At 32.1% G+C, this 27893-nt stretch overlaps 1 long non-coding RNA gene across 1 annotated transcript; it reads right to left on the reverse strand.

Annotated features, from left to right (window-relative positions):
• Positions 1 to 367: 367 nt before the first annotated feature.
• On the reverse strand, positions 368 to 27881 carry LOC111614762. The gene is made up of 2 exons (XR_002754986.1): positions 27675 to 27881; positions 368 to 480 (listed from the first exon to the last, which is right to left on the reverse strand). It is a non-coding gene; the product is annotated as an uncharacterized LOC111614762 (long non-coding RNA).
• Between the last annotated feature and the right edge of the window lie 12 nt (positions 27882 to 27893).

The raw sequence follows: 27893 nt of genomic DNA on the forward strand, positions 1-27893 counted from the left end.
CTACCGTTATAATTAACTGTAAATTTATATATATAAATCATAGTTTGTTTTTAATACATATACAAAGTATACGCATTAATTACGCATATTTTGAAGTAATAATCATTATTAATCATCATTAAATACCTTAATAATGTTATGAAAATCAATTGAAAAACAACGAAAAAATAGACTTTTTATCTCTTAACTTAAACATCAATTAAATGAATATTACTTACTTTAAAAATCCATTTCGTAAAAATATGACGAATTGCGGTGAACATCAATGCCATGAAGATAATAAGGAAAATATCATACAAATCAATACGGAAATATTTTAAGGCATCTTCGATAGTCGTTTTCGGGAAACTGTAATTATACCTATTTATATCTTCGATATTTTTTATACAAAATTTATACATCCCCAATACAACTTCATTATAAGTTGGTAAATCCTCCCATTTCTCGTCGCTTATCGCCATGTTTTCTTCTAACTCTGATCTGAAAATAAAACAATTACGCCATCTGTCAAACTTTTTTTTTTGTTTTTTTTTTTTTTTTCTTTTTTCTTTTTTTTAAATTCAACTTCAGATTTTAATGAAAAGAATTATTGTTTATTAAATTATTTGCTTTTTAATTTATTTTAAACAATTATTTATTAATTATTTGTCGTATTTTCCTAAAATATAAATTTAACTTATATTTAATAATATGTAAANAAACACTGTGAGAAGAGGCAATTTGCAACATTTTCACAGCAAACTTTTGAATTAAATTATGATGAAAGTTTTGTGAATATTGCAAGCTTCAGTGTAACAGTTAAACTTATCAAAATGAATGAGTAAAATTTATCCTGCCAGTATTTTGACTTTATTTAAATAAAAAAGCTTAACACTGCCATCTTAATCCACTTTATATATATATATATATATTTTTAATGTATTAATAATAACATCATGCTATTACTGATCTTGAAGCTAGTGACAATTTTTACAAGCAACTATAATTTCAAAATGAATTTGTCAATTTCTCCAATTAGTTAGTTTAGTTCACTTGATTAATACAATTGTATCTTGCATATTTTTTCATTATGTTTACAAAGAGAAGTGCTTTTGCAATTTAATGAGGGGATGGCACAACATTGGGGTCATCAATTTTGACCAAACTCGGTGAGGTTATAGTGCATCCCCAACAACTGACACATGCCAAGCAGTAAGGTGCAATATTCAAAATTAAAGGAGAAAATTCAGATTGAAAATTGCAAATCACTTAAAACCTTTAGAATTTCTGCCATTTGTATAGTGGCTTGATGGCATGCCAGTTTCATAATCATGAGGTTTGTGTTTCAAATCTCAGTGGTATTAACTTTTTTTTATACAAAATTATAATTTTCTTGATATTTTTAAATTTATAATATTGTCAGAGATAAAAACTGATTTATGTTTAGAAAATTACAAATATGCAATAAAATCCATTTATTTCAAGTAACAAGTCAATGTCAAAAGCAATTACCAAATGCTTCCTAACAATATTTATTTAAAAACAAAACATTTTCTGTATTTTTATGTACAGTATATATTTACTCTGGCAACAAAGTCATTGTTCAACCTAAATGTATATATAATTGTGTCTTCATTTGCTAAAAAATGAAAAGATGGCTTTGATATCTTGTGCTAATATCGATAGCATAGAAATTTGTTCTGCAGAAGAATCACTGCATGACATTATTACAAAATTTACATACTATGAAAGCATCCTTCAAAATCAAGGCCTAATTGCAGCTGAGGGTTCTTCAACACAGGACCTAATTTAGACCTTCGCGGGCCCTAGGCAAAATAATATTTACGGGCCTCTTTATAAATTTTGTATTACTACAAATATAAATAAAATTGTAATATTTAAAATTAAAGTATTTTTATTTTTACATTTGAATATCTTACTTATATTGTATTTTTGGGGCTACAATAAAACTATGCAGCAATAAACATTATATTTTTCTCAACAAACACTACTTTATTCTGAACTTCACCGAACAGATCTAATGCTCATATACAAACATCTAATTTTCAGTGATGTTGTTAGATGTCGGAGCAGTAGGTAATGTCATTCTTAATTATTAATCCTTGAATATGGCGCTAATAATATAGTAATTCGCAATACTAATAAAACAATGGCACGTTTAGAACCTATTACGGGCACCAATTAATTACGGGCCCCGGGCAAGTGCCTTGCCTGCCTTGTGCCAAATTAGGCCCTGTATACGATAAAATATATACAATATTTAATCTTTTGACAGCTAGATGTTTGAATAATAACTGTTTGTTACTTTTATGTTCGACAGTCAGGAGAATACAATATTGATTACTACTTTTCAAAATTATTCTTCGCTTGTTTTTTCGAAAACTCAGTAAAATTTAAATCGGTGTAGATGTAGTAAACAGTTAACAGCGTAAAATATATCTCAGTATCTAATGTAGAAAATCTGAAATATGCATGGGCGTAGCCAGGAAGGGGCATGGGTGGGCACGGCCCCCCAGTTAACCTGGTGCCCTCCCCAGAAAATTACAGCCGAAAAAGTGTTGAGCCGATTTGCAAAAAGAAATAAAAAGTTGAAGTTAATTTAATTGGGTGTAGTGTACCGCGGATCGCAATTAATCTCTGAATATTGGACTTCAAATAATTGCTTGAATGGATCCGCGATAATTCTTTACATCCTCACAATGTGAAGGTATAGGAGAGTTGAGAAATTCTGATCCCTAAAAAAAAGTCAATGGTTCTCTATGTCCGATGTGAAGAAAAGTGTATCTGTAATCTCTATATACAGTCTAGTCTCTCTACAGGGTGACGCCAAAATAAGATCGCGCATCACCTGAAAATCTTGCTAGGGTCGCCTCTGGTTCGGGCAGTGAAAAAGTTTTCTTTCCAATTCGGCCCGGAGGAAAAAATTGTTGGCCACCCTGGTCTATATCTAGATTAAAGACGGTGAACTATATTAAAGAATGGTTTAAAAAAAATAATTGATTGGTTAATTTTTGTTTAAGGCATTGCTAGAGTTTGATATTAATGTTACGAGAACGTATGATTAAAGAAAGTTTCATATTTTATGTGTTAAGTTATTGTTGATTTTTATGGAAATTTCATTTTAACGAACAATAATTTGAAATAATTCAATTTTGTGTCAGGTTGGCCTCTACTAGGACTCCCATAACAAAACTCTGGCTACGCCAATGGGATAATTTCGGGAAAAATTAGGACTGATAGAAACTTGAAATTATTACTTTAATAATTTAAAATGTAATAGATAATTACAATATTTTATTGAAATTTACAAATCTTGTTTATTTTATTTAACAAAAAATTATTTACAAATTTAACAATTGTTTTGAACTAAAGAGCTCTTATCAAATTTAGTAGTTTTTAAATTAATTAAGAAAAGTATCAAAAATTAAAAATCAAATTTTGATCCGAAACGTCGAATAAGTAATGTTGGGAAAATGTGATTATTATCGACGGCCGAATGGTCATGGTGGATTTTTTTAACTCTTTCCTCCCTGTGGTCACTAAAAAAGTTCGTTTTTTTTTAGTAAGCCCAATATGGGTTTGGCAGGTCCACAATGGAGCGGTCGTGTGATGAGACGGGACCCAACATACCAATAGATTAACCCCCGTAAAATTCCTGAGGTTTTTCGATTCGCACGAATTCGATTCCGGGCCTCCAAAACGGTAGGTTGCCACGTTAACAGCTCAGCCACCCGGCCTTCGGCCAAGGTGGTTAAAGCATCAGCCTACCGCTCCGGAAGATTGATATCACATCCGGAGGAGCAACCCAAGAAAATTATCATCGATGATCTGTGCCCACCCGAACGGTAGCACTGAATGAAATGTCGGGGGACGAGCTAATGATAATGAATAAGAAAAATTTCTCTACAGTACTCGTTTATACTTTCAATTTTTGTAGTGTGGTATAATATAAATGTACGTTTGGAGGAAACAATTTCCTAATATAAAAACATTGATGGGATGTCCTCTCTATCCCATACGAATCGACGCCAATGAAATAAAAGATAAGGGCCTATGGAGATTTGGGACACTAAGGAGTTGATTTTCCTGAAATTTTACATAAATAAAAACACTACTAAAAAGTTTTAATTTGTCATTCCTAATAATTTGTTAACCTTTTGCTCTGCACACAGGAGCGGATCTAGATTTTTCGGGGCTTATTGAAGTCCAGCGGTGCTCCATTTTTGTTAATACAAATAATACTATAAATTATTATTATTATATTAATATTAACTATTTTTTATTATACGATAAGTGCTCACTGTTAATGAAAAAGTATTAAAAATTTCTGATAATAATTCAATTTTTGTGAGCCCTTGACACTTGAGGGCTCTTAAGCCCTATTGGTTCCTATGTAGATCCGCCCGTCTAGGTATGCAAAATAATTATATCAGTTTTGAAATATACAATGCATGATCACAAACGATCCAAAATAAAATATTGAAGACTAGATCAAGGAAAATTACAAATGTTCATACGTTTATATGATATTTATATTTATAAATGTAAATATAATAAATATTTATTATATTAAATATAGTTTTATAAGTAAAGAGAAATATACCGGTATCGTTACTGTTCGTAATTACCGATCTAATTACGTAATAAATTATATATATATATGATAATTAGTCACTGATTGTATATAGATAATTAGTCACTGATTGTATATATATACAATNTTACAAATTTTGTATTACTACAAATATAAATAAAATTGTAATATTTAAAATTAAAGTATTTTTATTTTTACATTTGAATATCTTACTTATATTGTATTTTTGGGGCTACAATAAAACTATGCAGCAATAAACATTATATTTTTCTCAACAAACACTACTTTATTCTGAACTTCACCGAACAGATCTAATGCTCATAAACAAACATCTAATTTTCAGTGATGTTGTTAGATGTCGGAGCAGTAGGTAATGTCATTCTTAATTATTAATCCTTGAATATGGCGCTAATAATATAGTAATTCGCAATACTAATAAAACAATGGCACGTTTAGAACCTATTACGGGCCGCAATTAATTACGGGCCCCGGGCAAGTGCCTTGCCTGCCTTGTGCCAAATTAGGCCCTGTATACGATAAAATATATACAATATTTAATCTTTTGACAGCTAGATGTTTGAATAATAACTGTTTGTTACTTTTATGTTCGACAGTCAGGAGAATACAATATTGATTACTACTTTTCAAAATTATTCTTCGCTTGTTTTTTCGAAAACTCAGTAAAATTTAAATCGGTGTAGATGTAGTAAACAGTTAACAGCGTAAAATATATCTCAGTATCTAATGTAGAAAATCTGAAATATGCATGGGCGTAGCCAGGAAGGGGCATGGGTGGGCACGGCCCCCCAGTTAACCTGGTGCCCTCCCCAGAAAATTACAGCCGAAAAAGTGTTGAGCCGATTTGCAAAAAGAAATAAAAAGTTGAAGTTAATTTAATTGGGTGTAGTGTACCGCGGATCGCAATTAATCTCTGAATATTGGACTTCAAATAATTGCTTGAATGGATCCGCGATAATTCTTTACATCCTCACAATGTGAAGGTATAGGAGAGTTGAGAAATTCTGATCCCTAAAAAAAAGTCAATGGTTCTCTATGTCCGATGTGAAGAAAAGTGTATCTGTAATCTCTATATACAGTCTAGTCTCTCTACAGGGTGACGCCAAAATAAGATCGCGCATCACCTGAAAATCTTGCTAGGGTCGCCTCTGGTTCGGGCAGTGAAAAAGTTTTCTTTCCAATTCGGCCCGGAGGAAAAAATTGTTGGCCACCCTGGTCTATATCTAGATTAAAGACGGTGAACTATATTAAAGAATGGTTTAAAAAAAATAATTGATTGGTTAATTTTTGTTTAAGGCATTGCTAGAGTTTGATATTAATGTTACGAGAACGTATGATTAAAGAAAGTTTCATATTTTATGTGTTAAGTTATTGTTGATTTTTATGGAAATTTCATTTTAACGAACAATAATTTGAAATAATTCAATTTTGTGTCAGGTTGGCCTCTACTAGGACTCCCATAACAAAACTCTGGCTACGCCAATGGGATAATTTCGGGAAAAATTAGGACTGATAGAAACTTGAAATTATTACTTTAATAATTTAAAATGTAATAGATAATTACAATATTTTATTGAAATTTACAAATCTTGTTTATTTTATTTAACAAAAAATTATTTACAAATTTAACAATTGTTTTGAACTAAAGAGCTCTTATCAAATTTAGTAGTTTTTAAATTAATTAAGAAAAGTATCAAAAATTAAAAATCAAATTTTGATCCGAAACGTCGAATAAGTAATGTTGGGAAAATGTGATTATTATCGACGGCCGAATGGTCATGGTGGATTTTTTTAACTCTTTCCTCCCTGTGGTCACTAAAAAAGTTCGTTTTTTTTTAGTAAGCCCAATATGGGTTTGGCAGGTCCACAATGGAGCGGTCGTGTGATGAGACGGGACCCAACATACCAATAGATTAACCCCCGTAAAATTCCTGAGGTTTTTCGATTCGCACGAATTCGATTCCGGGCCTCCAAAACGGTAGGTTGCCACGTTAACAGCTCAGCCACCCGGCCTTCGGCCAAGGTGGTTAAAGCATCAGCCTACCGCTCCGGAAGATTGATATCACATCCGGAGGAGCAACCCAAGAAAATTATCATCGATGATCTGTACCAAATATTTCCAGACACAACCTTCGCCACCCGACCGCGCTCCATTATGAGTCTGATCGAATCCATCATAGTATGATTAAAAAATCGTCTTAACGATCACAAGGGTGGAAAGAGTAAAATATAAAATAAAATAAAAAATGAAAAAGGTATTGAGCGTACGAATACAGATACTTGTACAGTATATTGTTCAATAGTAATTGTTTTTGTACTGTACAGTACATCACTATTTCGCATGATATTTAATTATGACTTAATTCCAGTCAGATAATAATTTCAGATATACATTTTTATTAATTATTTATCTGCTTTTTTCATTGAAAAAAGACAAATATTTATTATGGATTATTCTTGATATTTTCTGTATCAAGTTTAATTAACATAACTTGGTGAATCTGATGACAGCAAATCTTTCTCTTTCTTGTGTTGTTTGATAATAATTTTACTTAAGTATAAACAATATAATTGATACCATGTAATACATAATAACATGTTTCTTGGAACAAGTTATAATGGTTAGAAATTACAAAGTTCGGCAACTCGATACTGTTTAGATTTAAATAAACACTTTGGTTGCCGTTAATAAAACATCAACAGCTATACTTTTAACAGAAGTTGCATTTAAAATTAAATTTTAACTTAAATATATAAATTTTAAAAATTCATAATTAAANATTAAAAAAAAAACTCATGGTAAGTCATAAGGTTTTTTAACACTCGCTGTTCTGATGGCCTTTCTTTTAGCAAGACCATTATGGGTTCTACTAGGCTAATAATGAAATAGCTGGATGCTGGGGGGCGAGACCCGATGTATCCATTGGTGAGGCGCGAACCTACGACTAACTACCAGTGGTCAGTGGTTTTATCACTCGGACATTGGTAAACGGACATCTTGAGTAGTAAACACATTATATTTATATTTTATTTATTATTATTAAACTATAACAATCAGAAAATTTAAAAATCATTGCATCGTGATTATTTTAAGTACATTCATTTCGTTTCTTCCATAATTTGCAGTAAATATGAAAACTTTCTGCTTTATGAAGGAAAAAATGATCTGAACATTTTAATCAAAATTCAAGTTTTGCGAAACTTGAACTGTAATAAACTTTTTCCTCCTTTATTTACGCAAGAATGTAAAGAATAATCGCAAGCTATGAGTATTATGAAGTAATAGCTGAATTTTGAAATTCGAATTTCTTAAATATGATTTTTATTGAGTTAAACAAAATTAAAAATTTCTTAATAGTGCATCGTTATTTGCTTGGTTATGTTGTAAAAATAAATATATTTTTGAACTCAGTATCTATAATTCAACAGTAAATAAATTAAAAAAAAAAAAAAAACTAAATATGTTTCCATCAGGAACGTCGAAAGATGCGTTGGACCCGAATGAGGAAAAATTATATGAGCCTGAAGTAAATAAATTATTTGATTTTAAATGAATATATTAATTTTTTACAAAGTAAAGAATAGTCATTGTTAAGTATTTTATATTATAATATTAGGTAAAAAAATTGTGGAATGATGTCTGGACCTGGGGAATTTTATCCCGAACCTCCTCTCATCAGCCCTGTTGTCATAATCGGGACATCGAGTTAGCGTTGTGATAAAAAATTGATGGATACCTTGCATTAGATTTGTAGTAACTACTCTGAAAAATAAGTGGATAATTCTAATTAAATTAATTATATTAAATTATTGACCATTTTTTATTATTTGTTATTATTATATGTTACATATTTCAGCTAAGTTTTTGTTTAAAAAACTCGGCTGACTCATTGTGGATCTGGCTGAATCCACGACGAACATGATTAAATAAATATCTTTATATTAAAAAAACAAACAAAAAAGTAGATTATAGTTTCGACGATGAATCAATCAATGATTGTATGAAACTATTGATAGTTTTAAAGACATCCACAGATAACGATGTCAAAGATCACTATAGGCTTACATAATTATCTCAAACTACCAATTAGTAGAGATATACAAGGCTTATCAAACTGTATTGAAACGTTAGAAAATTAAAATCACATCAATAAAAGACTAATTTTATTCGTGCATTAGTCTTTTATTTATGTAATCTCGATTTTCTAACGCTCTAATACAGTTTGATACGCCTCATACATCTCCACCAATTGGTATTGATAGTTATTATGTAGACCTATCATTAGAGGTAAGAAGCTTACAACCGTATTACTAAAGAAGTGCGTATGTGAGATTGTGAGGACAGTTGACACATGCATTCACAAAACCTACAATTATTTAACTTTAAAAAAATATATATATACAGTATATATTACGGGCGCCCGTACATTGGGGCACGTGCCACCTTTTGTCGTCGGGTTACCCTTTTTTTAATCGCCAAGGGAGCTCTAAGGTTTCATTTTATTTTTAAATTAGTTACTAATTTTTATCACAGAAAATTTTTTACTGATGAAACTTTAAAAAAAAATTGTTATTAACAGAAAATTTGTTCTAGCGGGTGGTGATTGTCGGATAGAGTATCCAGTTACCACTGAATTTGATTAACGTGATTCTGATGTATGCGGTAGCATCAGGAATTAACCAACTGTGTTTATCAAAAGATATGTGTATATATTGTATATACAGTATATATACAGGTATTTCCTTGCATAATAATGAAGTACGTACGGTGCCCATTTTTTATAGTTTTATAGCTTTTGCCCTTTTCTTATAGTCTGCGGGCTCCGCTGATATATATACTGTATATAAATCGGAATGTATTTTGTAGAACAAATTGGGGACATTTCGAGAAAAATTTCCATAAGACGAAGGGTTCCAAACCGGACGTATGGCAACTCTAAGCGTAAAGATTTCTACGTTAATTTTGTTATAAATTAATACTCGTTTTATAAACTTTAATTTCTATATATACATACATACAGACATTTATTTTCCATTACCACTCATAACTTTGCTTACGTAAAAAATTTAGTCATCTTCATTTTGTGTTTCATTTATGAGTTTGAAAAGATTATGATTATTAGGTAATATTCTTTTCAGTCAGAGAGGAAAAGACGAATCTCCTCATTCCCAAACAGTATAGGTGTATTTTCGTTAAGCTAACCAAATACAGTTGTTCAATTCTATTTTACGTCGTAATTTTCTGTTTATATCGATTCTGAAAGAACGCTTAAACGGCGTTATCAACAACCTATTACTTTCTGTGACTAACTTGTAAGATGTTAAACGATTCCGCAAATTGTTTCTAAAATAAAAAAAAAACCGAAAAATTAGAGGACACGAAAACAATGTAACAAAAATCATTTTGGTTAAACGAAAACACCTTATGTCACTAGCGAATATCAAACCTGGACCCTCTGGTAAAAGACGAATCTTCTTTTAGTGTTTTTAGCTGCCCAATCTGCACTTTTATGAAGTGCGTCTTAGTCCGCGTCTATGCGAGAAAATTTCTTGTTCAAAGAATTAAAATAAAGAAAATTTGAAAACAATATGGCCTTGCTAAAAAGACCCTTTTAGTGCTAATTTTCCACAGGGTGGAAAATTAAAAAAAAAAAAAAAAAAACAGTATTAAGCAGTGTTTACTAGTGTGCAAAAATAAATAATAAATATTAGATCTACTTGTTTGTTTTTTTAATTAAAAATATAGTTACTAGTAATTTACGTAGTGAAGAACGCACACAAGAATTGTCATTGTGACAGCACAGATTCGCACTTGGAGGAATAAGCTGCGGAACTAGCTCACATCTGTGTGTATATTTAAATGATATTTGTTAGAATTAATTAGGGAAAAAGTATAAAACATTAATAAATTTTAGATCAATGATTTTCAGAATATTTTCTTAATGGCCGCACTTGCGGCTATGGAAATTTTCATTTTCAAAGCACTAGGAGCTTGGGCAGCTAAAAAGACTAAAAGAAGATTCGTCTTTTACCAGAGGGTCCAGGTTTGATACTCGCTAGTGACATAAGGTGTTTTCGTTTAACCAAAATGATTTTTGTTACATTGTTTTCGTGTCCTCTAATTTTTTAGGTTTTTTTTTTATTTTAGAAACAATTTAATAAGAATTTTTGCAATAATATCTTCATTCCATTGCGTTTAGAATTTTATTAACCAAGACGAATTTTAGTCGAAAACTGTCCAAAATGGAAAATATTTCGATTATACCAAGTGAAAGTAACAAAATTGGCTTTCTGTATTAAAAAGTTGAGCAGAATTGGTATGATGACAGCACGAAACTTTCTAGATGACCGCATTTGAGAAACCTGTTCTAGATCAACGAATGAGAAATCTGTTTTATTTGAAAGACAATTCAAAATTAATTAATATATACATATATTTGCGGGGTGCATCTTAATTTAATTGTATAAAAATATATGTATGTTTTGTTAAATTATCCGTTGTATTCAACAAAAGAAAGTTAATTAAAAAATGACAACACATTTTGTGATTTATAGAATTACTTTTTGTAATCTAAGGCTGCGTTTATGCAGATGCGAAAAGAGGAAAAAAAAACTAACAAAAGTGAACTTTTGGTATCAGAATTCGCATTCAGTTTATGCAGAAGAGTAAACGGAGTTCTCGAGCGATACTCCGTTTCCCTCGTCCTTGAAAGTTCGATCTGTTGAACTTTCTCTGGTACTTTTCTCTCCTCCCCTGAGTTTGCGCAAACACAATAGTTCTGCAGTCTCTCTCAACAACAAAATGGCGACAATGAAGCACGCCGGTAATTTGTGGTACGTGAAGAAACATGTGAAGAAAATGGTCCGATAAGATGGGAGAAAAACAGGGAAGCTATAAATAAAAGGAAGAAAATGTTAAAATAGTATTTCATTTATTTTTCCTTAAATTTCATGTAAAATTCGTGACTTTGCCTTCCCGCTTTTGCACGAACGCAAGAAGGAAAACAAGGCGAGTATGACTTTGATTTTCTCTCACCTCCTGTTTTGATTCTCTTGGTGTTCACTCACCTCGCATCTTTTATTTCTCGAGTCTGCATAAACGCAGCCTTAAAGAGTTTGAGTGATAGTAACAGGAAGGTTTTCTAGTCTAATCTTGTATTGTGAAGACGAGCGACTACTATCCGCGAATACTTGAATACCAGAAAGTACCGAGGTACGAGATCTCGAATTTTACGTTGATAAAAAATAAATTCGAATACTACGAATAGCTTCGATGTACTCTAGTACTCAAAATATACAAAGTATTCAAAAATTAAAAGTGCTTGACTAATTAATCAATACCTTTTATTAAGACATGCACAACAATTATATTGCGAATGGTCCAATAAACCATGTGAGCCATTATAAGTAATATTTATATTTATTATATTTAAAAACAACATTTTGAAGTTCGAACAAATAAATTTTAATTATTTTAATTATTATTATTTTTCTTTTTTTGTGTGTGTGTGTATGTGTATTCCCTTGTATCCACTATTGCGCAAAGACAGACCTTTTTCAGCACCTGTGATTTAATTTGTGAAAAGAAGCAGAATAGATCCCGAACGTTTTCGAATTCTTGTTTTCTTAAAATCTGCAGTAGGTGAGAATGAGAACAATCATTAGTTAATCTATTGTGGTTGAGTTGAAAGTAGGCCTACCTAAAAAGAAGGTAGTTTAAAACGCAAAGATTTGAAGTTTCACTTCTTAAAATTCGGTAAATTGCTTTTTTGTTTTTTACTTTACTTTATTACTATTTTGAAATCAAATAAAACATATTAAATAAATTATTAACTAAATAAGTTCACTAAGTATTCCAGGTATTCGAATATTCCAGATCTGGTTAATATTCAAATTCGAGAAGTGATATTCGCTCATCTCTAATATATACATTAGTGCAATCAGGATTTATGCGATTGTTGAAACAGAAGGCCTACGTCCTTTTAAGTAATAATGATATTAAACGCGTAAAATTAAATTAATTCACTATATTACACAGCCCAGGTAAAAAAAATTACAAAACTGACCACTAATACAAAAAATCAAATGATTCCAGAGATTATCTATGTTTTTTTGTGTGATCTACATTATTTCAGTTGAATTTTTTTAAAAATATTTTATTTCTATTATATAGCGTAGGTTATTATTCTAGATAATAATTTGTTCTTATTTAAGTTAAATTAAAATAAGAGATTTTTTAATTATCTGTAATTTTTTCATAGAATTTATTAAAATTCAGAGGAACGCATTTTATTTTAATGGAATAATTGGCCTTAATTTGCGTGAAATTTTAATATATTTCTATGGAATAATTGGTGTTAATTTGTGCAAAATTTTTGTTTAAGCGCGCGTTCTAGGAATGCAACTGACGTATGAATCACAGTGGTCTGTGTATTATTCAATAATAATAGTGTAAATGAAGAGCAACAAAAACGTTGTGTACGAAATTATATACAATAAAGAAGCTAGAATTATATTTTGAATGCAAATAACATTGAGATATACTAATTGCGATTTGCGATGATGGAATGATAATGCGAGAAAGATTAGAAAAGAAGGATTACCCAAATTAAAATCACACACACCCACAAAATTTCGCGTTAGATAGATTAATCTAAACGCGAGAAAACAAAATATATGTTGATAAAATATAAATAAAATAGTTAGATACAGTGGTGCCTCATACTTCGAATTTAATTCATTCCAAGAGGTCGTTTGAACCGAAAATCAATTTTTCCCATTAGAAATAATGGAAAGCGAATTAACTATGGAGACCTAAACAAAACTCATTTCGATAAACTTAAGACAGCAAATTTGCATAATTTAAGGTGAAAATTACAGAATTAAATGTCCTAATAATAAGTTAAAAGACAAAAATCAAATAAAACATGTACTGTACAGTACATACAGTACTGTATAATAAAATAAAAATTGCATGTACTGGTCGCACGCCTTCGACTTCTGCATCTCAAACACGGCCGCCAGATTGCCACATGTACCACTTTCACACTTCGAGATAAGATCTTTTTTTTTATCTCAATCGTCGCTATTACAACATTCCTCTTAGACTTCGTTGCTTTCACACACTTCTCGGATGCTATAGTTAATAAAGTCATGGTCTGTATATTCTTTCTGGTTTCTAAATCTATGAAAAATTTAGCAGGAACCAAAGAAATGTTTGCTAATACTTTATTACATACGACGTACTATATATCAGGAACATTTTTATTTGCAAGTCATCAAAGTCGAAATTCAAACAACAGTCTTATTTTAGTTGGTTCATTGTTTTCCAATCTGGATTTTCGGGAAACAAAAGATTACGATTGCTCATCCTTTCTTCGAAGAAAGGATGAACAATCGTAACAATCGTAACTATACTATATTTGTTTTCATCGATGTAATTGCACTACTAGAAATATTTACTTTTTTAAAAATTTCTTTCTTAACCATAAATCAATGATCATTTATTTTATAATATATCGAAATACTGATAATAATAATAATAATAAGGTCCGCATTCGTCGGTTAGGCAGAGGCTCACGTTCGAAAAATAGGCCACAGTCTGGGTTACTGGTGGCGAAAGCAGCACCGGCTCAACATGGCTACTGCAATGCTCTCAACAGATGTGAGGAACCAACCTAGCCTTGGTGTTAGTGTGGCAATGCATCCACAGACCACAAAGGCTGGAAAACCACGCCAACGGATGAAATGGATGTCAGAAATGAACGAGTTTATCGTCCGTATTTATTACGCAATCACAAAACTCGAAACAAACATGACAGCATACAGACAGCTACTACACCATAGATTCACACAACAATATCCTCACCTCACTGTCACCGAACAAAGGGTTGTTGATCAAAACAGAACAATTATACACAACAACCTTATCCCACAAACAACACTTGACCTTATCAGTGACTAATTTAGACCTTCGCGGGCCCTAGGCAAAACGATATTTACGGGCCCCTTTACAAATTTTGTATTACTACAAATATAAATAAAATTGTAATATTTAAAATTAAAGTGTTTTTATTTTTACATTTGAATATCTTACTTACGTTGTATTTTTGGGGCTACAATAAAATTATGCAGCAATAAACATTATATTTTTCTCAACAAACACTGTTTTATTCTGGACTTCACCGAACAGATCTAATGCGCATATACAAACATTACCTAATTTTCAGTGATGTTGTTAGATGTCGGAGCAGTAGGTAATGTCATTCTTAATTATTAACCCTTGAATATGGCGCTAATAATATAGTAATTCGCAATACTAATAAAACAATGGCACGTTTAGAACCTATTACGGGCTGCAATTAATTACGGGCCCCGGGCAAGTGCCTTGCCTGCCTTGTGCCAAATTAGGCCTTGAAACTTATCAAACAACAGGTTGCTGATCAAATACATCAACAGAGAAACATTTAACATTATTAATGAAGATCACGATATGTTACGTGATCTTCATTAATAATGTTAAATGTTTCTCTGTTGATGTATTTGATCAGCAACCTGTTGTTTGATAAGTTCCAGGGCAAAGTAAGCATTGATAATAGCACACATACAACAACTACAACTAATGATACTACAGGCACTTCCTCATCTGTCACTGATAACATAGTCATAAAATTAGTTAATACGCTCTCACTTATATTTCAGGAAACACTCACTAAATATACTGGTACAGATCCCACACAAAGATCACGAATACCAAAAACCAACACGTCAAGGTAGTAGAAAAAACATTCAATTATGTAAACACTCATTACTACCAAACTACATTCATTCAATTTCTACACTCTCAGACATTCATGCATTAGTTTATGCTGGGGCAGTCACAGTAGTAACACACCATGTTCTCAAAATACAATCACAGATAGATACACACAAAACACAATTCTATCACAAGCCTGCCTGGAAGAGAAAAATAGAAACACAAATAAATGACATTAGACAGCAATTAGGCAGGCTGACACAATACACTAAAAACAACATAACGCCCAAGTTAAAAAAACAACTCAAAAACATTTTCAAGAAAATCAAAACACACACAAAACATGAACATCACAACACACACAAAACATGAACATCACAACACACACATTACAGAATACATCGATACACTAAAACAAAAATTCGCAGCCGAAGCACGTAGACTCAAACGATACAAAACATGTACAGTACACTACGAAAAGAACAATGAACAAAATTATTCACAAACAATGAAAAACTTTTCTACAGACAAATTAGTACTAAAGCAAACACATACACAGCGCAGTGACTCACCAACAGAAGAAGAACTCACAACTTATTGGTCTTCTCTTTGGTCCAATGCTGTTACACACAATGCTGATGCAGGCTGGATCGAGGAGGAGAACAGAAAATTGCACAACATACCAACTATGCCCTGTGCTGAAATAAATGTACACGACATCTGCTACGTTGTTAACAGAACACACAACATGGAAGACACCTGGTGTAGACAACATTCACAATTTCTGGTACAAAAAATTTACATCACTGCACCAGGAACTAGCTAAACATCTAACACACATCATCATCAATCCACAAGATATGCCAAAATTTCTTACTCAGGGCATCACCTACATGAAATCTAAAAACAACAACACCACAGACCCCACACAATACAGACCAATTACATATCTTCCAACACTTTACAAATTATTGACATTCTGCATTGCAAACAAAATATACAAACATGTTGAAGAACATGACATTCTTACAGAACAACAAAAAGGTTGCCGTAGAAATCACAGAGGATGCAAAGAACAGTTACTCATAGATTCAGTTATTTTACGGCAAGCACAAAAACAACACAGAAACATACACATGGCATATATAGACTACAGAAAAGCGTTCGACAGTGTTCCACACAGTTGGCTGCTACACATGTACAAAATACATCCATCACTCATTGCATTCTTCCAAAACACAATGCACACTGGAGAACAACACTGCATCTCAGGGCTAGTAACACTTCCATACAAACAAATGAGATATTCATTAGGCGAGGAATTTTTCAAGGAGATTCCTTGAGTCCTCTCTGGTTCTGCCTAGCCCTAAACCCATTATCCAACATGTTAAACAACACGCAATACGGCTACAATATCAGACATGAAAAAACAACACAGTTTACACTCTCACATCTCATGTACATGGACGACATAAAACTTTATGCATCCACACAAAACAACTTCATCAACTCCTACAAATCACACACTCATACACCAAGGACATACAAATGGAGTTTGGCTTAGACAAATGCAAAACACTTCACATAAAAAAAGGAATCCTGAAGAAAGAAGATTTTGCACTTGGAAATAGAGACGTTATTAAATCCATGGAAGAGGACGAATTTTACAAGTATTTAGGATTCCAACAGGCCAAACTAACAGAACATACACAAATAAAGCAAAGATTAATTAAAGAATACCAAAGTAGGTTAAATGCTATCCTCAGAACACAGCTAAATGCAAAACACACAGTTAAAGCAATAAACACATATGTCATCCCAGTACTCACATACTCTTTTGGAGTTATACATTGGACTCACATAGATCTCGAGCAACTCCAAAGGAAAACAAGAACAACACTTACTAAGCATAAACAACATCACCCTAAATCCGCCACAGAAAGATTAACCCTTCTACGTAAAGATGGCGGACATGGCCTGATTGACATAGTTAACCTTCACTACAAACAAATATAGTCACTGCGAGAGTTTTTCTACAGGAAACAAGAAACATCACAGTTACATAAAGCAGCAACTCTAGCAGACTCAAATAACACACCATTAAACTTATACTCACACCATACAGACTTGACACGACATATAAAAAGCATAGACACCATAAGCAATCGTGGGCTCAAAAGGCACTCCATGGCAGGCATCCTTATGAGCTGGCCCAGGATTTTGTTGACAAAAACTGCGTCAAACAGCTGGTTAGATCGGGGATGCCTCTTTGGGGAGACGGAAGGATTCATGATTGCCTTACAGGATCAGGTCATAAACACTAAAAACTACAGAAAACACATACTCAAAGATACAACACTCACAAATGACACATGCAGAAAATGTCACATCATGCCAGAAACTATACAACACATCACTTCTGGGTGCAAGCTCTTGGCACAGACAGATTACTTACATAGACACAATCAAGTAGCAAATATAATACACCAAGAGCTTGCAAAGAAACACAAATTGGTAGACATCCACGAACCATACTACAAGTATATTCCACAGACAGTATTGGAAAACAACACGCACAAAATGTACTACGACAGAGCCATAATCACAGATAAAACAATTTACCACAACAGACCAGACATCACACTCATTGACAAACACAATAAAATCACATACATTATAGACATAGCCATTCCAAACACTCACAATGTACAAAACACATGCACTGAAAAAATTAGCAAGTACACAGAACTTGCCCAGGAAATAAGGCATCTGTGGAGGATGGATAGGGTAGTTATTGTACCTGTTCGTTCTCTCCTGTACAGGTGTGATACCACACACACTACACAAAAGCCTGGGAACATTAAAATTAAATAGAAATACATACATCACACTACAGAAGGCCACTATATTGAATACATGCCATATTGTTAGAAAATTCCTGAAAAGACACTGACACACTTATTTAATTTTAGTTTTCTTTTGGTTGCTATGCCTTGACTCTGGTCTGGCATAGTACACAGCCACCGGTGTGAACCGAGTATAACCCACTAAACCCATAATAATAAAAAAACTGAACTGACTTGTTCAAATGTTTTTACGTGTTGTGCTTGCTAGTTTTCCTCATTACTCTGGAACTAATCTAATAATTGAGAACATAATCTGCATTACAGCTAGGGCCGTCGAGAACTTGTATAGAGCCTAGGGTAAAGTCCCATTTGGCTTTTTTTTAAACAAATAAAATACTTTGAATGTTTGTTGCGTACTAATAAAAAGCAAAATTATGTATTTTATAAATAAAGACAACATTAATTTATAGGGGTAGGTTTCTAAGTTTTCTCTTAGCCTAGAAAATTTTTTTCATAGGCCTTAATTGCACATCAGCGCTGCGTAAAAATGCACGATGTCAGCGTAAGGTTATTTTGTTTCATCCGCCCGAACGAAACACGATATAAGTTCACTTCATCGTTTTTTCAATCCGCGTATATTAAGCTTAATTGCGGGTGAATAGTATATTCTTCATAGATGTCATTATCTCTAAGAATACTCTTAGACGAAACCTGATAAAATGAAGTTTTCCGAGATCTATTTGATTGTTAAATCAAACAGATCTAATAATGGTCAATCTAAGCCAGTTTATTAACAACCAAAAAAGCAATAAACATTACTATTCAAAAATAGTTTACGCTACAAAAATGCATAGTTTATTTTTCAATTATTAATTATGATTCTTCACAAAATTGTTCACATGCAGAAAATACTAATATTCCGCAGAACACAGTTTGAGAAACACTGCTCTATCTTACTCCATTGGTAAAAAAAAAAAACAGCTTTTTCTCGTTTAATATTTTTAGTGTATTTTTATAATATGAATAGCTCTAAATTGTAATAAAATAGTTTTCATAAGATTTTATTTGATGCATTTCATCCAGTAGCAATTCAAACTAACGGTTTTATCTTGTCGCCTTTTCTCTACACCACTATTTCTACTGTAGGCCTACTTTACTGTAGAAAACAGCCGTTCAGAAAAATTATTCCATGATTTACAAAAGTCTCAAGAAAATCTATCTGCTATTCGCTAGTTACTTTATATTCTCAGACCCAAGAATGTTGAATTTCTTTCTGACTATCACTCAATTCGGTATTATACTATATGACGCAACTATTAAATTCGATTTTATATTTTAATGCCACTGAATGGTCATATAGAAATGTATTTTGCTTCGTGGCGAATGTCGGATATTAGACACATAAAGTCATTTAACTAATCTAATTATCTCTTATAAATGTTATTTGCTAATCCTGTTTTTATTTACAGTTCTACTCTAACTAAAAAGAGGATTAGCAAATAACATTTCGACATAGGTTTAAGGAGCAAATATTCCGCTATATCACTAAATTTATTAAAATAAGGAACACATTTTGTCATGCAACACTTTAAATATTTCAGTGAAAAATAAAAATTTCTGGATTATATAGCTTTCGTTTATTTAAAATTTCGGCTTAATCCTTTTCAATTTACAAATTGATATTAATTTTCCCAACTTTTCTTTAACTGCGCTATAGTAAAATACGTTAGATAAAAGTAGACTATAGGCTATTATGTTTACATTTATTTACAAAATAAATGGATTGTTTATCAAAAGCTATAATTTAATATATACAGACTAATATTAAAGTATTTAAATTGTAAATAAATAACAGGTGTAAGTTACAGTCCAGATAGCTTTTGTGTATTCTTTGGCGAGACGTATAAAGTTAAACACAATAAAAGTTGGTAAAACAGGTTTACCACATCAAAATTATAATTTTAAAATGTTTAACATCTTAAAACAGATTCACGTAGGCTACATATATATAGCTTATACACGGAATACATTATATTAATTTATAATGCGCATCTATCAAACTTTTGTCTGAATTTACAGTCACGGTTATGCCACAAATTCAAATAGCTAATAAAAAGCCCACGAAGAATATTTATGCAAGTTTTTTTTCTTTGGCTGATTTATCATCATTCAAACCCGCCAAGCGATTTCTAAGATAATCATCAGTATTATCTGCATAAAATATCGTTTAAATGTAGTAAGAACTTTAAAGAACTGTCTTGTATCACACATTAAATCAGTTCATAACAATATAAAACGCGTACTTTTTATTAAGTATAGAATTTTAAAAGTTATATAGCTATATACCATTATAATTTTATATTTATTATTAAGATATAATTACTTCACTTATCTGTACTCTTATTTCTAATATGTTGTAGACTACGTTATTTTTTCGTGAGCTTTCTTTACACCAACACCGGAAACATTTGTTTCTTGCTTAGTTGAATCTTACTTTTCTCCTCCATTTAACCAGCAAATTCCTTAAGCTCAATGAACCCGAGTGTTTTTAATTTTTGTTCTTAGAATGTGTGTTGTATAGGCTACTATTTATTACCTTGACTCGTAAACTTTCGCAGAGTTTGCATGCAATATTTCATTTGGATATCAAATTGGGCAGAATATTAAAAGGATAGTCATGCTTCGCTCAATTCTTACTAATTTTGAGTAGCTGAATAAATTATTAAACAATTTAAATCATAAAAATGTGTAATTAAAATACCATAACGACGAAAATAAGCACGCTTTATTCAATATTTTAAAGTACTACTTGTAATCTGCCTATTGCGTTTGTTTTAATTGAAAAANAGTGGGGAAAGGAAGTGAAAGAAACAAACTTTTGAACTTTAACGATACGGAAGCCGTTAATGTGCAGATTACCTAGATACTCTGCAAATTACCTAGGTAATTTAAGAAATTAAACAATTTTCGCAGCTTTAACGGATCACCCTAGTTAATCTGCAGATTAGCTAGGTAATGTACACATTAACGGATTTCGAGCTTTAGCGGTAACAATTATATGGATATCCATTGTGTAAATTTTTCTCTACTATAAATTTGAATAATTGATAAAATATCGTATGTCGTCTTTAGAGATCAAATAATTCAATTCAACTTGTAACATATACAGTGTACACTCGCTAATCCGAACTGATTGCACGGGGACGATTACTCGGATTAGCGAGGTTACAATTAAAAAATGGGAGTTAAAAAAATCTATAGGCAAGATCGTTCCGAATAATTTTGGCGCCTGAGGCAAGCCTAAGAATAGCGCTAATGTATTTATATTTGTATAAACATTATGACATCTTAGTATCCCTTCCAATTCAAGTTATGAGCGTTGCAGGCTGCTACTATTTTATGCGCCCTTTTCAAAAATCATATTTCCATTCCAAGGTAATTTTTTTGTATTTTTGTAATATGAAATTACACAATTTTTAGTGGAATTAATTCTGGTAAAGGTTGAAAAAATAACTTCTCTACTTCTTTATCAGCATATTTTTTTGACAAAAAAAGGAAAAAAACTGTGCGCGTCGCTTTCTCTTAGTCAACCTGTTCGGTAATCAGGTACAGTACGCGCCGTTGTATCGGACGCTTCAATATTAATTATTAATACATATTTTACTGGTACAGTATTCAAAACAGTCGAGACTTGTAAGGGACTCGGGAAATAGAACGAACCTTTTTCCATTGTTTACAGTCGACCCCCCTATAATACTGTTGATTATTCCGTTTTATATGAATTCCATGTTCTACGAGTCACTTAAATTTTACAAATACGTGTGCCGGGCTGTGAACGGCTCACGTGTTTGAAAAATGTAAGTGACTCGTACAACATGGAATTCATATAAAACGGAATAATCAACAGTATTATAGGGGGGTCGACTGTACTATTATTTATTTTTTGACAAGTGAAATACTTTTAATTATTTTCATCTACTTACCGCAATTAATTTCGCGCGTTAAGCAAAACCCATTTTTACTACCCAACTAGCAGGTAGGCCCGGCGTTGCTAGGGCAAAAGTAACGATAGCGAAGATTAAAATCATTACGTTATAGTCAACCTCACCCGTTTTCACAGAATACAAGAATTAGGTCCCCTGTTTCCAGACTAATTAGAGGATTTTCAGATGGGTTAAAAAATGTTCTATTTCTCGCAAAAAACTGCATCTGCGTCTGTAAATCTTGCACGTCGCTTTCTCTTAATACTTCCATTGTTACTTAACACTTCCACTGTCAAAACCTTAATTCTGTCTCTCTCCCCCGGGGGAATTTCGAAAAATCCCTTCTTAGTGTGCGTTTTCGTGACATACCCTAACTGTGTACCAAATTTCAACTTTCAACTCCTAACCGTTTGGGCTCTGCGCTTATTATTATTTTATGTTGAGTTTAGTGGGTTATACTCGGTTGACACCGGTGGCTGTGTACTATGCCCCACCAGAGTCAAGGCATAGCAACCAAAAACTAAAATTAAATAAGTGTGTCAGTGTCTGTATTCAGGAATTTCCTAACAATATGGCATGTATTCAATATAGTGGCCTTCTGTATTATTATTATTATCATTATCAACCCGTCTCGATTATATATATAGATACATCAAGCAGAATAGTAGATAATGTCACGTAAAAATAATGAATAATAGTCTCTAAAATATCAAAACACGTTAAAAGTTTTAATATTAAAATGCTTTTGTTAAACATACCTTTATCTGTAAAATTTTATCTATAATACTGAAAATTTTAAATGTGTTTTAAAGATCTAAACATCAAAATCATATTTCTTAAAAATAATACGTTAACAATATTTTATCTACCGTATTATCATATGTACGACTATTTTCATTGTATATGTATATTTTACAGCGTCTAGTTAGATAAATATAATAAAGTTATATTAAACAAATATGATACTGCTATCAATATATCATTAGATTAGTTAATAAACTCCTGGAAAAACAAGTTTTATATCTTTCAAAAAGTATGATGAAATAAATCCAATATATTGTGATGTTTCGTTTGAGGGCAATATATTATTGCAGACAGGAAACATATAAAACGAGTAAAAATACAAATTTTTTTTTTTATTCATCAAACACAGGTTCTTTAAAATGATTCCAACTTACAGACTATTGGGTTCGTATACATACAATAATCGTCTACACAAACAAGCCTCTATTGTGGCAACCGACACACGACTTATAGCTAAACTTAACCTACTTACAAACTAAGGAAGGAGAAATAAAATATAGATAGGGATAGTAGTAGAATAAAGGAGAAAATATCCGGGAGTTTTCTGCCACGTGGTCTCGGATGATTCACCGTCTTGAAATTCTTAATGACTGCAGACCTTATTTTCTTTCCTCTTATGAACGTCTACGTTTTCTGAAGTTGTCTTGTGGTCTTCCCGCTTGCTGTTACTTGAACATGGGGGAAACTCGATTTCTTTAGCAACTGCCCTACGTTCCTCTATAATTCAGCCGTCTTACAAGGTTCCGATACCTCTGATCTCTCAATATGCGATCAGGGTATGATCCTCCTTCGGTTTTCTATCGCAAGGTTTCTTACTTCTTGCTCGACCCCTCGGTCAGGACCACACTCGTTTTCGTCCTCTCTCGACGAAATCGCAGCCGCTTCTTCTCTTTCACCTCGCCTCCTCTCCAGAAGGTTATTGATCCTTTTGTCTTCTTGACATTGTTTCACAGAATCGGTGATGTCACCCGAGGGAATAGAGATTAAGGGAGAAAGTTCTAGAACAGTTAAGACAAAAGAACAGAGGAGATACTAAGCCTAACTAAAATTAACAAAAATATATATAAAACAATGGCCGACGGCCACAATATAATATTTATCCGCTTATCCTTTTCTGTATTCGCTATTGTTTAATTATCATTTATCGTTTTTTATTTACGTAATATGTTTACTTTAAGATGATTCTCACTATATATAATAATGCACAGACTACACATGTAGTCCTACGTTATATTATAGTTAAATTTTGCAATGCACGCATTTTATCTGTTAATTCTTATAATTATTTTTTTTATCTAGATTAGGGTTCTCCAAAGTAAAGTTTTTTGACAGTCGATCCCTTCAAGGATTCCTCGGCTTTTTATTGATTCTCTTCTTGTTGTTATTATTACATGTCTTTATTTAATTTACTTTGTATCACATCCTTAAATCTTGCAACTCATATTTCATCTACTGTACTTCTAATTAAGATAGAAGGCTGAAATTTTGAAGGCATACTTAAGTCAGATGACAAGATATTTTAACATTTTAGGTGTGGCTCACCCTAAATCCGATAAACAGCCAAATGTAAATTTAGTCATAATGTGTGTGTGTAAATGCACTAGTAAATGGTGTATATAATGGGGAATCCCGGAAAAACATGTCCAATAAAAAAAAAACATAAAAAAATTTTTTTTTAATATATACTAAAATTTTGGCTAGTACAATTAATAAGTAAGTAAGTAAATGTTTTGGGAATCGATTGAAAATGGTTCATTAAAAATTATTAGCCCAATAGATCAATTAGTCTAATAGCCCAATAGTCATTAAAATTATTAGTCCAATTATTTCACAGATCAAGATGAAGTATATTTGCTACTAAGATCTTGAAAACTGTGTAGATTAATTAATACTGGATGCTGAGCACACCGTTTCCATACAAAAGATCTATTTTTGTATTATATATACAAATTTGCTTAGTAATAAGCAAATTTACATCATCCTAAAATTTAGGATGATGTAAATGGTATATATATGACAATTTAGGTCCTAAATTGTCATATATACACCATGAACCGTTTCAAGGACCTGCCGATTTTCCACCCGAAAAAAAGTGCTTATCTACCGCTTTGTGGATCCTGCTTTAGGCAGTTTTTTTCCGTAAAATGATGTGCTCTACCATAAAAAGATCGGTAATAAATATCCAAAATGTAGCTGCAGTTTTAAATTTAAAACTTTTACTACAAAGACTATTAATTAATAAGTAAATTTTTTATATTTTTTATTGATTTTAAATTATTCATATACTCATTTCTACCATTAGCAAATGCTGAAAATCTATTTCATTTACATTGATATAAATATGTAGATTTAATTATAAAATTTCATATTAAACAATTTCAAAACAAGGAAATTGATTATTTTTATTAAAACTACAGTTACAGTACTACTAAAGTTAGACCAGCAGGATGACAAGATGGCCCATTTCCTTGACCTCAATATTTTCTTGAATCATGGCTGCATAACCACAAACGTATTCTATAAGCCTAATCTTCAATCTTACTTTATCCCTGCAACCTCGAATGACCCGTTTACTTATAAAATATCCGCTTTCAGGGTTCTAATCCGCAGAGCTTTCACCCATTTCTCTAACATTAAGGACGCGCTACGAGAAATCCAACGCATCAAGCGCCTCGCCAGTCTACGGTTACAACAGTAAATTTATTGATAGGCTTGCGCGAAAAATTCATAGATGCTTAACAACCGAAGATGTCAATTCCAAACCTCTAAAGCAACAAAGCGCATTACCGTCGATTTCGACCCTAGAATGAGCCAAGCCTTTAAATTCATAGCAAAAAGGTCAATGCTACTCTCACATACAGACGCAACCCTACGATTTATAAACTTCTGGCTAATACCAAGGACAAATGCAGCGAAGCCAGGAGACCAGGAGTCTACACGGTCCCACTAGAGCAGTGGTTCTTAACCTTTTTATACTCGCGACCCACCAAATATTTCACAATTTTTTGTGACCCCCTTTTTAAATAATAATTTATATTCGTTAAATTATCTATAATAAATTGATTTTTTTATTATTGCTTTATTTTTTTATATAATAAATGTAAAAACATAACTTTATTATTTTATTATCTATTTAAATAAGATTCAAACTCCACAATTAAACATAAAAGCTCATTAATTTTTAACAAAAAATAAAATAAGAAACATTTAAAAATTCGTAGAAAAAACAAAAAATATTCGAAAATACGTACTTGCGAAAGGCAGCAAATTTTGCATTGCTGCTGAAAACAGGGGAGGATTTTCTGCACGAATTTGTATGAAAAACTCCAAGCATTAATAGTTTTAATAGTTTCTTAGAATTACTTTGAAATAAAAGAAGTAAATAGTGCGGTGTAAGTAGGAAAAAATAAATAAAAAACTAAATACGAAAACTTTATCTTTCACTTTTCAATACGATATTCGGTTATACATCAATTTCCTTTTTATTATATTCTGAAGGAAATTTTGTGTAATTTGGCGGCCCCCGGCAAACTTCTTACGGACCCCCAGGAGGCCGCGGCCCCCCTGTTAAGAAACACTGCACTAAAGGACAGCAGATCTAACCCGTGCAAAAAACTAACATACATTGGCTCAACCAATAGCTCAGTTAAAAGGAGGATAGCTGAACACAAATACGACGCATACAACAAAAAGTTCACTTCCACCCTTTTTTTTTTTTTACTTGTCGCGTTTATTTTCCAATTCTGCTTTCCAAGTTAGCACCTTTCCCATTTATGGTCGTTAGCACGTCTTTTCTTATTATATCATTAGCTATTTAACGACGTCAGCATCGTCTACGCTCCGTTATCAAATCTAACGTCACTCCCCATTAACCCCCTATCGTGATAGTGCATCTTCTTTACGTAGCGCGTTTATTTTCCAATTTTATTTCCCAACTTTAGCGATTATCCCATCATGAACTACCTGCACACCTTCCTTTTTACCAAAGGAAAAATTTAACGCCCTCTGTATAGTCTATACCATATCATCAACGATGTCGTCACTGGTAAGACGATACCTATGTAAACATTTGACACCGTTTAAATTTCTACCAACCGACGCTCTAACAGACCATAGTGTACCTGAAGAAAGCCTATTAAGAAGGCCGAAAACGTTCGTACTCGTCTATAAACGGCTAGAAACAAGTGAGAAAGGTTTTGTCTTGGTCATCTGTCATATTGTATAGCATCTCATAAAAATTTGAAGAATAATTTAAAATTAATACAAATATGAAAATGTAACGTATTTATCAGATACATTACAGTCGACCTTCCTATAACACTGTTGATAATTCCGTTTTATATGAATTCCATGTTGTATGAGTCACTTAGATTTTACAAATATGTGTGCCGGGCTGTGAACGGCTCACGTATTTGTAAAACTTAAGTGACTCGTACAACATGGAATTCATATAAAACGGAAAAATCAACAGTGTTATAGGGAGGTCAACTGTACTGTATATTTTAAAATTACATATCTCATACTTCAATATAGAATACTTAAATTAATTTTCAATAAGTTATATTTAGTTTATTTATATCTTACAGGAGATCAATCAAATTTGTAATCTACAAAAAATATAAAACTGTAAGAGACTCCAAAAAGTAGTTTGAAATAAAATAAAAATTAATCACCTCAATCTTCTCAATGGTCCTTTTTTTATTAATAGAAGAGAATTCAATTACATCACATGAATTTTGAACTGTTCTAATTCACAGTTCTTCTTCAGCAGAAGCACAGAAAGGAAAGAGGCAGTATATTACTCAAAACCTAGAGAAAACTGCTGTGCTATCTGATTTAATAATGTATCAATCTGTAAAAATCTGCATAGGATCATTCTTTTCCTTATCTAC

Source organism: Centruroides sculpturatus, unplaced genomic scaffold (genome assembly GCF_000671375.1).
Source record: "Centruroides sculpturatus isolate CEXI.00-Female unplaced genomic scaffold, Cexi_2.0 scaffold2111, whole genome shotgun sequence".
Lineage (NCBI taxonomy): Eukaryota > Metazoa > Arthropoda > Arachnida > Scorpiones > Buthidae > Centruroides > Centruroides sculpturatus.